The 12,324-nt window shown below is 42.1% G+C and overlaps 1 pseudogene; it reads right to left on the reverse strand.

The window, feature by feature from the left end:
* Window positions 1–1,897: 1,897 nt before the first annotated feature.
* LOC132491648 (transcription initiation factor IIA subunit 2-like) overlaps window positions 1,898–12,324 on the reverse strand; it is a 30,701-nt pseudogene continuing 20,274 nt past the window's right edge.

The raw sequence follows: 12,324 nt of genomic DNA on the forward strand, positions 1-12,324 counted from the left end.
AAAATGGGCAGAAAATCTAAATAGACATTTCTCCAAAGAAGACACACAGATGACCAAAAGGCACATTAAAAGACGCTCAACATCACTAATTAGAAAAATGCAAATCAAAACTACAATGAGGTATCGCCTCACACCAGTCAGAATGGCCATCATCATAAAGTCTACAAACAATAAATACTGGAGAGGGTGTGGAGAAAAGGGATCCCTCCTACACTGTTAGTGAGAATGTAAATTGATACAGCCACTATGGGGAACAGTATGGAGTTTCCTTAAAAAACTAAAAATAGAGCTACCATATGATCCAGCGATCCCACTCCTGGGCATACATCTGGAGAAAACCATAATTAGAAAAGATGCATGCACCCTAGTGTTTACTGCAGCATATTTACAATAGTCAAGGCATGAAAGCAATCTAAATGTCCATCAACAGATGAATGGATAAAGAAGATGTGGTACATATATACAATGGAATACTAATCAGCCATAAAAAAGGACGAAATGATGCCATCTGCAGCAACATGGATGGACCTAGAGATTACCATACTAAGTGAAGTCAAAGACAAATATCATATGATATCACTTATATGTGGAATCTAAAAAAAATGATACAAATGAACTTATTTACAAAACAGACTCACAGATACAGAAAACAAACTTATGGTTACCAAAGGGAAAACGTTGAGGGGAGGGATAAATTAGGAATTTGGGAGTAACACATACATACTACTATATATAAAATAGATACTCAACAAGGATCTACTATGTAGCACAGGGAACTCTACTCAATATTTTGTAACAACCTATATGGGAAAAGAATCTGAAAAAGAATATATAGATATATATAGTGTTAACATAACTTTTGTATGCACTGAGAAACAAACAAACAAAAATTCATGTGACTCACTTTACTGCAGTATTCACTTTATTGCAGTGGTCTGGAACTGAACCCGTCATACCTTCAAGGTATGCCAGTATTTCAAAAGAGAAGGCAGCAGAAGAACATTACAGAAGAGATAGCTAATAAAACCATAAGAAGGATCAAGAAAACATATAATCTCACTCCAACTTGCTCTCTTCCTATTCACCAAAATGAATCCAAGCACTGAAAGTTTCAACTCGAAGACTTCAGGAGTCTCCACACCACCATCCCCTTTTATTTTACATTTAATAAGATTTTTAAATTAAAAGTCAAACACATATTAGGATGTAAGGTTATTTTTAAATGTATGAATCTTGATCAATATAGCCAATTCAAGAAATGATTTAATGTCAAATGGGACTATTTTGTCTTACTGGGAACAGGGTTTTGTGGTTTGATTTTGTTGCTTTGTTTTGGCTGGGAACTCTGTCTGAAGATTATCTACTTTTTCCTAACAGAGTTTTATTTCTTAGTAGGTTTCTCATACCAATGTTACCATTGGCTCTGTATTACTTTAGAAAATGGATTTTCTAAGTAAAATTTATCCAGAATTTGCTATAACCTCTTGCTAATGGTTTTTATTAACTGTAAAATTTACAACTGATAAAACTGACATGACTTTACTGAAATGATATATTTTTCCAACTTCCCTACAATGAACATGGTGCTCTTTATCTAAAGCTAATAAAATGCTTATCTAATATCTCTATATTGCTAGCTTAACAGTGCCACCTATTATTAGTCACATTGAGTTTTAGAATGAGTTTATTAAATACTGTTCTTTGGCAACAATTTTGACTTGTCATAAAAAGTTAAGTTTCTTCATGCTGCATAATGAAGATGATGTAAGAGGTCATAGAATTATAAGCTTCTCTCTACTGACATCCTCCAACCCGTGTAGCACAGTGTAATCACTCCTGCATTTCTAGAATAACGTTTTTTAAAGTCTCTTTTTTCCTGCACTTCAAAAAGTGCTGCTTAATGACAGAAGACGGCACTGAAAAGCCATTTTTCCTCTATGCATTCTGTAGTATTAAAGCCAGTATTTTTACCATCATAAGCTACAATTTTCACTTTATCCACTTTAATAAGCTCTGTCAACTCTCTGAATTCAGCCTCACTCAATACAGAAGTCCACACGTTATCACAGAACGTGTACATATGTGCAGAGCCTCTGGCATGTTGACTCTGTCCCTGAGCATCGGTGCCAGAGCTAAATTTTTAGCTTTATCACACTGAAGTGGGACTTGAAGGGTGAGTTGGGGATGATCTATTAAGACTGTAAGAACTTATCTGCGCCCTCCTGAAGACTGTTTCCTAAAGTGCATTTCTGTATAACTGATATGCTACCACTTAAAAGAAAGAAATTCTTGAAGTCCTGTGGGACAGAGCAACACAGCCAGGACTCAACAGGAGGTGCCTGCTTTCCCCAGTGGCCCCTTCAGCAGCCCCAGAGACTGCAGAGCTGGGTCAGTGACCCAGAAGTACTCGCAGAACCTGGCAGTGAAACCACACCAGGAAGCAAGGAGACCCCACCATTGTCTTTAAAACAAGGATCCAGAGACCAAATCTCACAGTCCCCAAGCATCAGAATGAGAAAGCCTATGCAGTTCTTTTGGCAAATGAAGTAGAGAACATACACAGCTTTCTTTTCTGTAGTGGCTAGAAAGACCACTTTACACTTAAAAAAAAATTAAAAAGTTTTTCAGATTTTTAAAAGTTTAAAATAATATGGATTAGGGGAACTCTCCAACCTCTTTATAAAACAGCAGTGTTCGTCAAACACCAAGTTACATAAGTTTGGTGGGCCAAGCAAGAGCTAAGAAGCTGATACTTCTTTTTTTTTTTTTTTTTTTTTTTTTTTTTTTTTTTTAATTTTTTTTTAATTTTTTTTTAATTAGTTTCTGCTTTATAACAAAGTGAATCAGTCATACATATACATCTGTTCCCACATCCCCTCCCTCATGCATCTCCCTCCCTCCCACCCTCCCTATCCCTCCCCTCCAGGCAGTCACAAAGCACCGAGCTGATCTCCCTGTGCTCTGCGGCTGCTTCCCACTGTCTATCTAGCCTACGTTTGGTAGTGTATATATGTCCATGCCTCTCTTTCGCTTTGTCACAGCTTACCCTTCCCCCTCCCCATATCCTCAAGTCCATTCTCAAGTAGGTCTGTGTCTTTATTCCCGTTTTACCCCTAGGTTCTTCATGACATTTTTTTTTCTTATATTCCATATATATGTGTTAGCATACGGTATTTGTCTTTCTCTTTCTGACTTACTTCACTCTGTATGACAGACTCTAGGTCTATCCACCTCATTACAAATAGCTCAGTTTCGTTTCTTTTTATGGCTGAGTAATATTCCATTGTATATATGTGCCACATCTTCTTTATCCATTCATCCGATGATGGACACTTAGGTTGTTTCCAGCTCCGGGCTATTGTGAATAGAGCTGCAATGAACATTTTGGTACATGTCTCTTTTTGAATTATGGTTTTCTCAGGGTATATGCCTAGTAGTGGGATTGCTGGATCATATGGTAGTTCTATTTTTAGTTTTTTAAGGAACCTCCATACTGTTCTCCATAGTGGCTGTACCAATTCACATTCCCACCAGCAGTGCAAGAGTGTTCCCTTTTCTCCACACCCTCTCCAGCATTTATTGTTTCTAGATTTCTTGATGGTGGCCATTCTGACTGGTGTGAGATGATATCTCATTGTAGTTTTGATTTGCATTTCTCTAATGATTAATGATGTTGAGCATTCTTTCATGTGTTTGTTGGCAGTCTGTATATCTTCTTTGGAGAAATGCCTATTTAAGTCTTCTGCCCATTTTTGGATTGGGTTGTTTGTTTTTTTGCTATTGAGCTGCATGAGCTGTTTATAAATTTTGGAGATTAATCCTTTGTCAGTTGCTTCATTTGCAAATATTTTCTCCCATTCTGAGGGTTGTCTTTTGGTCTTGTTTATGGTTTCCTTTGCTGTGCAAAAGCTTTTCAGTTTCATTAGGTCCCATTTGTTTATCTTTGTTTTTATTTCCATTTCTCTAGGAGGTGGGTCCAAAAGGATCTTGCTGTGATTTATGTCATAGAGTGTTCTACCTATGTTTTCCTCTAAGAGTTTGATAGTTTCTGGCCTTACATTTAAGTCTTTAATCCATTTTGAGCTTATTTTTGTGTATGGTGTTAGGGAATGATCTAATCTCATACTTTTACATGTCCCTGTCCAGTTTTCCCAGCACCACTTATTGAAGAGGCTGTCCTTTCTCCACTGTACATTCCTGCCTCCTTTATCAAAGATAAGTTGGCCATATGTGCGTGGGTTTATCTCTGGGCTTTCTATCCTGATCCACTGATCTATCTTTCTGTTTTTATGCCAGTACCACACTGTCTTAATTACTGTAGCTTTGTAGTATAGTCTGAAGTCAGGGAGCCTGATTCCTCCAGCTCCTTTTTTCGTTCTCAAGATTGCTTTGGCTATTCGGGGTCTTTTGTTTTTCCAAACAAATTTTGAAATTTTTTGTTCTAGTTCTGTGAAAAATGCCAGTGGTAGTTTGATAGGGATTGCATTGAATCTGTAGATTGCTTTGGGTAGTAGAGTCATTTTCACAATATTGATTCTTCCAATCCAGGAGCATGGTATATCTCTCCATCTGTTTGTATCATCTTTAATTTCTTTCATCAGTGTCTTATAATTTTCTGCATACAGGTCTTTTGTCTCCTTAGGTAGGTTTATTCCTAGATATTTTATTCTTTTTGTTGCAATGGTAAATGGGAGTGTTTTCTTGATTTCATTTTCAGATTTTTCATCATTAGTGTACAGGAATGCCAGAGATTTCTGTACATTAATTTTGTAACCTGCTACTTTACCAAATTCATTGATTAGCTCTAGTAGTTTTTCGGTAGCATCTTTAGGATTCTCTATGTATAGTATCATGTCATCTGCAAACAATGACAGCTTTACTTCTTCTTTTCCGATTTGGATTCCTTTTATTTCCTTTTCTTCTCTGATTGCTGTGGCTAAAACTTCCAAAACTAGGTTGAATAAGAGTGGTGAGAGTGGGCAACCTTGTCTTGTTCCTGATCTTAGTGGAAATGGTTTCAGTTTTTCACCATTGAGGACAATGTTGGCTGTGGGTTTGTCATATATGGCATTTATTATGTTGAGGAAAGTTCCCTCTATGCCTACTTTCTGCAGGGTTTTTATCATAAATGGGTGTTGAATTTTGTCGAAAGCTTTCTCTGCATCTATTGAGATGATCATATGGTTTTTCTCCTTCAACTTGTTAATATGGTGTATCACATTGATTGATTTGCGTATATTGAAGAATCCTTGCATTCCTGGGATAAACCCCACTTGATCATGGTGTATGATCCTTTTAATGTGCTGTTGGATTCTGTTTGCTAGTATTTTGTTGAGGATTTTTGCATCTATGTTCATCAGTGATATTGGCCTGTAGTTTTCTTTCTTTGTGACATCCTTGCCTGGTTTTGGTATCAAGGTGATGGTGGCCTCGTAGAATGAGTTTGGGAGTGTTCCTTCCTCTGAAATTGTTTGGAAGAGTTTGAGAAGGATGGGTGTTAGCTCTTCTCTAAATGTTTGATAGAATTCGCCTGTGAAGCCATCTGGTCCTGGGCTTTTGTTTGATGGAAGATTTTTAATCACAGTTTCAATTTCAGTGCTTGTGATTGGTCTATTCATATTTTCTATTTCTTCCTGAGTCAGTCTTGGCAGGTTGTGCATTTCTAAGAATTTGTCCATTTCTTCCAGGTTGTCCATTTTATTGGCATAGAGTTGCTTGTAGTAATCTCTCATGATCTTTTGTATTTCTGCAGTGTCAGTTGTTACTTCTCCTTTTTCATTTCTAATTCTATTGATTTGAGTCTTCTCCCTTCTTTTCTTGATGAGTCTGGCTAATGGTTTGTCAATTTTGTTTATCTTCTCAAAGAACCAGCTTTTAGTTTGGTTGATCTTTGCTATCGTTTCCTTCATTTCTTTTTCATTTATTTCTGATCTGATCTTTATGATTTCTTTCCTTCTGCTAGCTTTGGGGGTTTTTTGTTCTTCTTTCTCTAATTGCTTTAGGTGCAGGGTCAGGTTGTTTACTCGAAATGTTTCCTGTTTCTTAAGGTGGGATTGTATTGCTATAAACTTCCCCCTTAGAACTGCTTTTGCTGCATCCCATAGGTTTTGGGTTGTCGTGTCTCCATTGTCATTTGTTTCTAGGTATTTTTTAATTTCCTCTCTGATTTCTTCAGTGATCACTTCGTTATTGAGTAGTGTATTGTTTAGCCTCCATGTGTTTGTATTTTTTACAGATCTTTTCCTGTAATTGATGTCTAGTCTCATAGCATTGTGGTCGGAAAAGATACTTGATACAATTTCAATTTTCTTAAATTTACCAAGGCTTGATTTGTGACCCAAGATATGATCTATCCTGGAGAATGTTCCATGAGCACTTGAGAAAAATGTGTATTCTGTTGTTTTTGGATGAAATGTCCTATAAATATCAACTAAGTCCATCTTGTTTAATGTATCATTTAAAGCTTGTGTTTCCTTATTTATTTTCATTTTGGACGATCTGTCCATTGGTGAAAGTGGGGTGTTAAAGTCCCCTACTATGATTGTGTTACTGTCGATTTCCCCTTTTATGGCTGTTAGTATTTGCCTTATGTATTGAGGTGCTCCTATGTTGGGTGCATAAATATTTACAATTGTTATATCTTCTTCTTGGATCGATCCCTTGATCATTATGTAGTGTCCTTCTTTGTCTCTTCTAATAGTCTTTATTTTAAAGTCTATTTTGTCTGATATAAGAATTGCTACTCCAGCTTTCTTTTGATTTCCATTTGCATGGAATATCTTTTTCCATCCCCTTACTTTCAATCTGTATGTGTCTTTAGGTCTGAAGTGGGTCTCTTGTAGACAGCATATATATGGGTCTTGTTTTTGTATCCATTCAGCCACTCTGTGTCTTTTGGTGGGAGCATTTAGTCCATTTACATTTAAGGTAATTATTGATATGTATGTTCCTATTCCCATTTCCTTAATTGCTTTGGGTTCGTTATTGTAGGTATATTTCTTCTGTTGTGTTTCTTGCCTAGAGAAGTTCCTTTAGCATTTGTTGTAAAGCTGGTTTGGTGGTGCTGAACTCTCTCAGCTTTTGCTTGTCTGTAAACGTTTTAATTTCTCCATCAAATCTGAATGAGATCCTTGCTGGGTAGAGTAATCTTGGCTGCAGGTTTCTCTCCTTCATCACTTTAATTATGTCCTGCCACTCCCTTCTGGCTTGTAGAGTTTCTGCTGAGAGATCAGCTGTTAACCTGATGGGGATTCCCTTGTGTGTTATTTGTTGTTTTTCCCTTGCTGCTTTTAATATGATTTCTTTGTGTTTAATTTTTGACAGTTTGATTAATATGTGCCTTGGTGTATTTCTCCTTGGATTTATTCTGTATGGGACTCTCTGTGCCTCCTGGACTTGATTAACTATTTCCTTTCCCATATTGGGGAAGTTTTCAACTATAATCTCTTCAAATATTTTCTCAGTCCCTTTCTTTTTCTCTTCTTCTTCTGGAACCCCTATAATTCGAATGTTGGTGCGTTTAATGTTGTCCCAGAGGTCTCTGAGACTGTCCTCTGTTCTTTTCAATCTTTTTTCTTTATTTTGCTCTGCATCAGTTATTTCCACTATTTTATCTTCCACCTCACTTATCCGTTCTTCTGCCTCAGTTATTCTGCTATTGATCCCATCTAGAGTATTTTTTATTTCATGTATTGTGTTTTTAATCGATGCTTGATTCATCTTTAGTTCTTCTAGGTCCTTGTTAACTGTTTCTTGCATTTTGTCTATTCTATTTCCAAGATTTTGGATCATCTTTACCATCATTATTCTGAATTCTTTTTCAGGTAGACTGCCTATTACCTCTTCATTTGTTAGGTCTGGTAGGTTTTTATCTTGCTCCTTCACCTGCTGTGTGTTTTTCTGTCTTCTCATTTTGCTTATGTTACTGTGTTTGGGGTCTCCTTTTTGCAGGCTGCAGATTCGTAGTTCCCGTTGTTTTTCGTGTCTGACCCCAGTGGCTAAGGTTGTTTCAGTAGGTTGTATAGACTTCCTGGTGGGGGGGACTAATGCCTGTGTTCTGGTGGTTGAGGCTCGATCTTGTCTTTCTGGTGGACAGGTCCACGTCTGGTGGTGTGTTTTGGGGTGCCTATGGCCTTATTATGTTTTTAGGTAGCTTCTCTGCTAATGGGTGGGGTTGTGTTCCTGCCTTGCTAGTTGCTTGGCATAGGGTGACCAGCACTGTAGCTTGCTGGTCGTTGACTGAAGCTGGGTGCTGGTGTTGGGATGGAGATCTCTGGGAGATTTTCGCTGCTTGATATTATGTGGAGCTGGGAGGTCTCTTGTGGACCCGTGTCCTGAAGTTGGCTCTCCCACTTCAGAGGCACAGCACTGGCTCCTGGCTGCAGCACCAAGAGCCTTTCATCCACCCAGCTCAGAATAACAGGGAGAAAAAGCAGAAAGAAAGAATTAGTAGAAGAGAGAAAGAGAGAGGGAAAGAAAGGAAGAAGGGAAGAAAGGAAGGAAGGAAGGAAGAAAGAAAGAAAGGAGGGAGGGAGTGAGGAAGGATGGAAAGAAAGAAGGAAAGAAAGGAGGGAGGGAGGGGGCAATGAAAGCAAAAGGAAGAGTGAATGGAAGAAGGGAGGGAGGGAGGGAGGAAGGGAAGAAAGAAAGAAAGACAGGAGGGAGGGAGGGAGGAAGGAAAGAAAAAGAAAGTGGAAAGAAGAAGGGTGGGAGGGAGGGAGGTAAGAAAAAGAAAGAAGGAAAGGAAGAGCGGAGGGAGGGAGGGAGGAAGGGAAGGTAGGAAAAAAAGAAAGAGCAGGTAAAGTAAAATAGAATAAAGTATGAAATATAGTAGCGTTATTAAAATTAGAAAGTAATTATTGAAAAAAAAAAAAAAAAAAAAAAAAAAAAAAAAAAAACGGACCGATACAACCCTGGGACATATGGTGGAAGCAAAGCTATACAGAGAGAATCTTACACAGAAGATTACACATACACATTCACAAAAAGAGAGCAGGGGGAAAAATCAAAAATCTTGCTCTCCAAGCCCACCTCCTCAATTTGGGATAATTCGTTGTAAAAAGAGGAAAAGGGCAAGAAGTCTGAAATCTTGCTCTCTAAGTCCACCTCCTTACTTTGGAATAATTCGTTGTAAAAAGAGGAAAAGGGGGGAAAGTCTTAAATCTTGTCCTCAAAGTCCACTTCCTCAATTTGGGATGATTCGCTGTCCATTCATGCACTCCACAGACGCAGGGCACATCAAATGGACCGTGGAGCTTTAATCCGCTGCCTCCGAGGCTGCACAGAGAGATTTCCCTGACTCTGCTCTCACAGCTCCCGGGTCTCAGCCTTGGACCTGGCCCCGCCTCTGTGCGTAGGTCGCCAGAGGGCGTCCGTTCTTCGCTCAGACAGGACGGGTTTAAAGGAGCCGCTGATTCGGGGGCTCTGGCTCACTCAGGCAGAGGGGAGGGCGGGGCGCGCAGTGTGGGGCGGGCCTGCGGCGGCAGAGGCCGGCGTGACGTTGCAGCAGCCCGTGGCGCTCCGTGCGCTTTCCCGGGAAAGCCGTCCCCGGGTCTCGGGACCCCGGCAGTGGCGGGGTGCACAGGTCCCCCGGAAGGCGGGGCGGACAGTGACCCGCGCTCGCACACAGGCCCCGCGGCTGCGGCGGCGGCGGCGGGCGGCGGCAGGCGGCGGCGGTGGCGGGCGGCGGGGGGCGGCGGCGGCAGCGGGCCTCGGCGGCGGCGGCGGCGGGCCGCGGGGGCGGCGGCGGGCCGCGGCGGCGGTGGCGGCGGCGGCGGGCCGCGGGGGCGGCGGCGGCGGCGGGCCGCGTCGGGCGGCGGCGGCGGCGGCGGGCGGCGGCGGCGGCGGGCGGCGGCGGGCGGCGGCGGGCGGTGGGCGGCGGCGGGCCGCGGCGGCGGCGGGCAGCGGCGGCCCACGCCCGTCTCCGAGGTCCACGCCTTACCCGCGGCTCGCGCCTGTCTCCGGCGCTTCCCTAAGCAGCCCTTTTAATGCCCTCTCCTCGCACACCAGGAAACGAAAGTGAAAGTGAAAAAAGACTCTTGCCTCTTCAGCAACTCCAGACCCTTTCCCCGGACTCCCTCCGGGCTAGCCGTGGTGCACTAACCCCTTCAGGCTCTCTTCCTGCCGCCAGCCCCAGTCCTCTCCCTGCGCTCCGACTGAAAGCCGATACCCAAGCCTCAGCTCCCAGCCCCGCCCGCCACGGCGGCCGAGCAGACAAGCCTCTCGGGCTGGTGTGTGCCTGAGGGCACCGATCCTCTGTGCCGGAATCTCTCCGCTTTGCCCTCCACACCCCTGTTGCTGTGCTCTCCTCCGCTACTCCGAAGCTTTCCCCCTCCGCCACCTGCAGTCTCCGCCCGCGAAGGGGCTTGCAGTGTGTAGAAACCTTCCCTCCTTCACGGCTCCCTCCCACTGGTGCAGGTCCCGTCCCTATCCTATTGTCTCTGTTTATTCTTTTTTTCTTTTGCCCTACCCAGGTATGTGGGGAGTTTCTTGCCTTTTAGGGGGTCTGAGGTCTTCTGTCGGCGTTCAGTAGGTGTTCTGTAGGAGTTGTTCCACGTGTAGATGAATTTCTGATGTATCTGTGGGGAGGAAGGTGATCTCCGCGTCTTACTCTTCCGCCATCTTCCTCCGGCCCCCAGAAGCTGATACTTCTATGTAAATCTGTAGGTAATCGATGGGAGAAGAAGCTTGGAATACTCTAAAAGCTGATGATTGGGACAAAAAAGATATCAAACTTATTCAGAATCTAAGAACATCATGCTTCTTGAAGTAATTTAGAATTTTAAAACTGAAAAGGGCTTAAAAGAGCATCTAATAAAACCTCTTTATTTCACAGATGAGGAAACTAGTTTATGGTTGGCCCAAAGTCTTATGGTTTCTTTTTCTGCTTTAACATTCAGCAAAGTTTACATTCAAGCAGAGCAAAGACCTTGTTAGAGAGTTTCCTTTGATAAGCTGGCATCTTGAAACCAAGAGTGAAGAATCTGATTTTAACACAGATGACAACTAAAGGCCAACAGATTTCGAAAATGGAAACTACAATGCCAAAGTACAGGGTGAGAAGTAAGATCAGAGCTGGGCTGTTTTAAAGTGAGTGAACTGGCTGGAAATCGCATTTCAGTGACAAATAAAATCATCCTTAGAACGCATGGAATGTTGGGCCAGAGAGAAACCTTAGAGCTCATCTGGTTTAACCCCCTCTGCACAGATGAGGAAACTGAGGGTCAGAGAGTGAAAGTTACTCACTTATCCACATTCACACAGCTCGTTCAGAGCAGAGTCAGGCCTAGCATTCATGGGGCCCATGACCGTTTCGTCAAGTCAAGCTGCCTTGCAGAACCCATATTAGGGTGCCGATTCTGAGACTTGAAAAAAAGAGGTCAGATCTTAAGGATATGAAAGCAAGAAACAGAGGATGTCTTTGGTTTTTTATATATTCTTTCCAGATCTTTAAACGTATGAAAGCCAGGTCAGTGAGTCACAGGTTAATAACAGGAGAGGACTTCGTGATAGGGAAGGGAAGGCAATACAGAATTGGGCAGAGAAAATAAAGAATCTCAGCTTCCCATTCCTCACTCAAGATAGTGACAAAGCTCCAGATGGAGGCAGTGTACTCGGTATGAATTTGCAACAGTAAAGCTGTGAGTGCAGTAAGTGCCTTATTTCTATTTATTTGAAAAAAAAAAAAATCTATCCAAAAGCAAGGCCCCATTTCTACCATTATCTGGGCTCCTATCCATGGCTAGGCAAAGGTCTCCAGGGGTTTTTCGACATCAAAAAATTTTTACATATGCCCCCTCTGTCCATCTCTCCTTACTGGCTGCTGTTGGGATGGCTCCTGCCCAAACCCCCAGGATTCCTAGAAATCAAGGGACTCTGCTACATCCGTGCCCTTGGAGCCTGGGAATCATTGCTAAGCTGCCTGGGGGCAACAATGCCTGGGATACACCAGCTACCATCCTCTGGAGTTCAACCCCTTCTTCATCCTGTCTTTATTTAAAATATTGATATTTGTTCATCATGGATTTTTTTGCATTAATTTTTACTTTTTAAAATATTGCATAAAATATAATTACCTTGATTACTGAGTTTTTTTTAGAGTCCTCTCCAATTTTATGCCTGAATCAGTTGCCTCACTTGCCTCACCCTAGTCCCAGCCTTGTCCTTCCCTTAAGGCATGTGAGAGTGGGTCACAGGTCACCAGCCTTCACGGGAGCCATGGACCATGACCCTCTGTCTCCTCCCCAGGCCAGGAGGAGACTCTCTCTCCATCACTTTCCATCCCCCCAACCTTCTACTCGCCTACCCTCCCCTCCCCACAGCATA

Source organism: Mesoplodon densirostris, chromosome 6 (assembly GCF_025265405.1).
Source record: "Mesoplodon densirostris isolate mMesDen1 chromosome 6, mMesDen1 primary haplotype, whole genome shotgun sequence".
NCBI classification, from domain to species: Eukaryota; Metazoa; Chordata; class Mammalia; order Artiodactyla; family Ziphiidae; genus Mesoplodon; species Mesoplodon densirostris.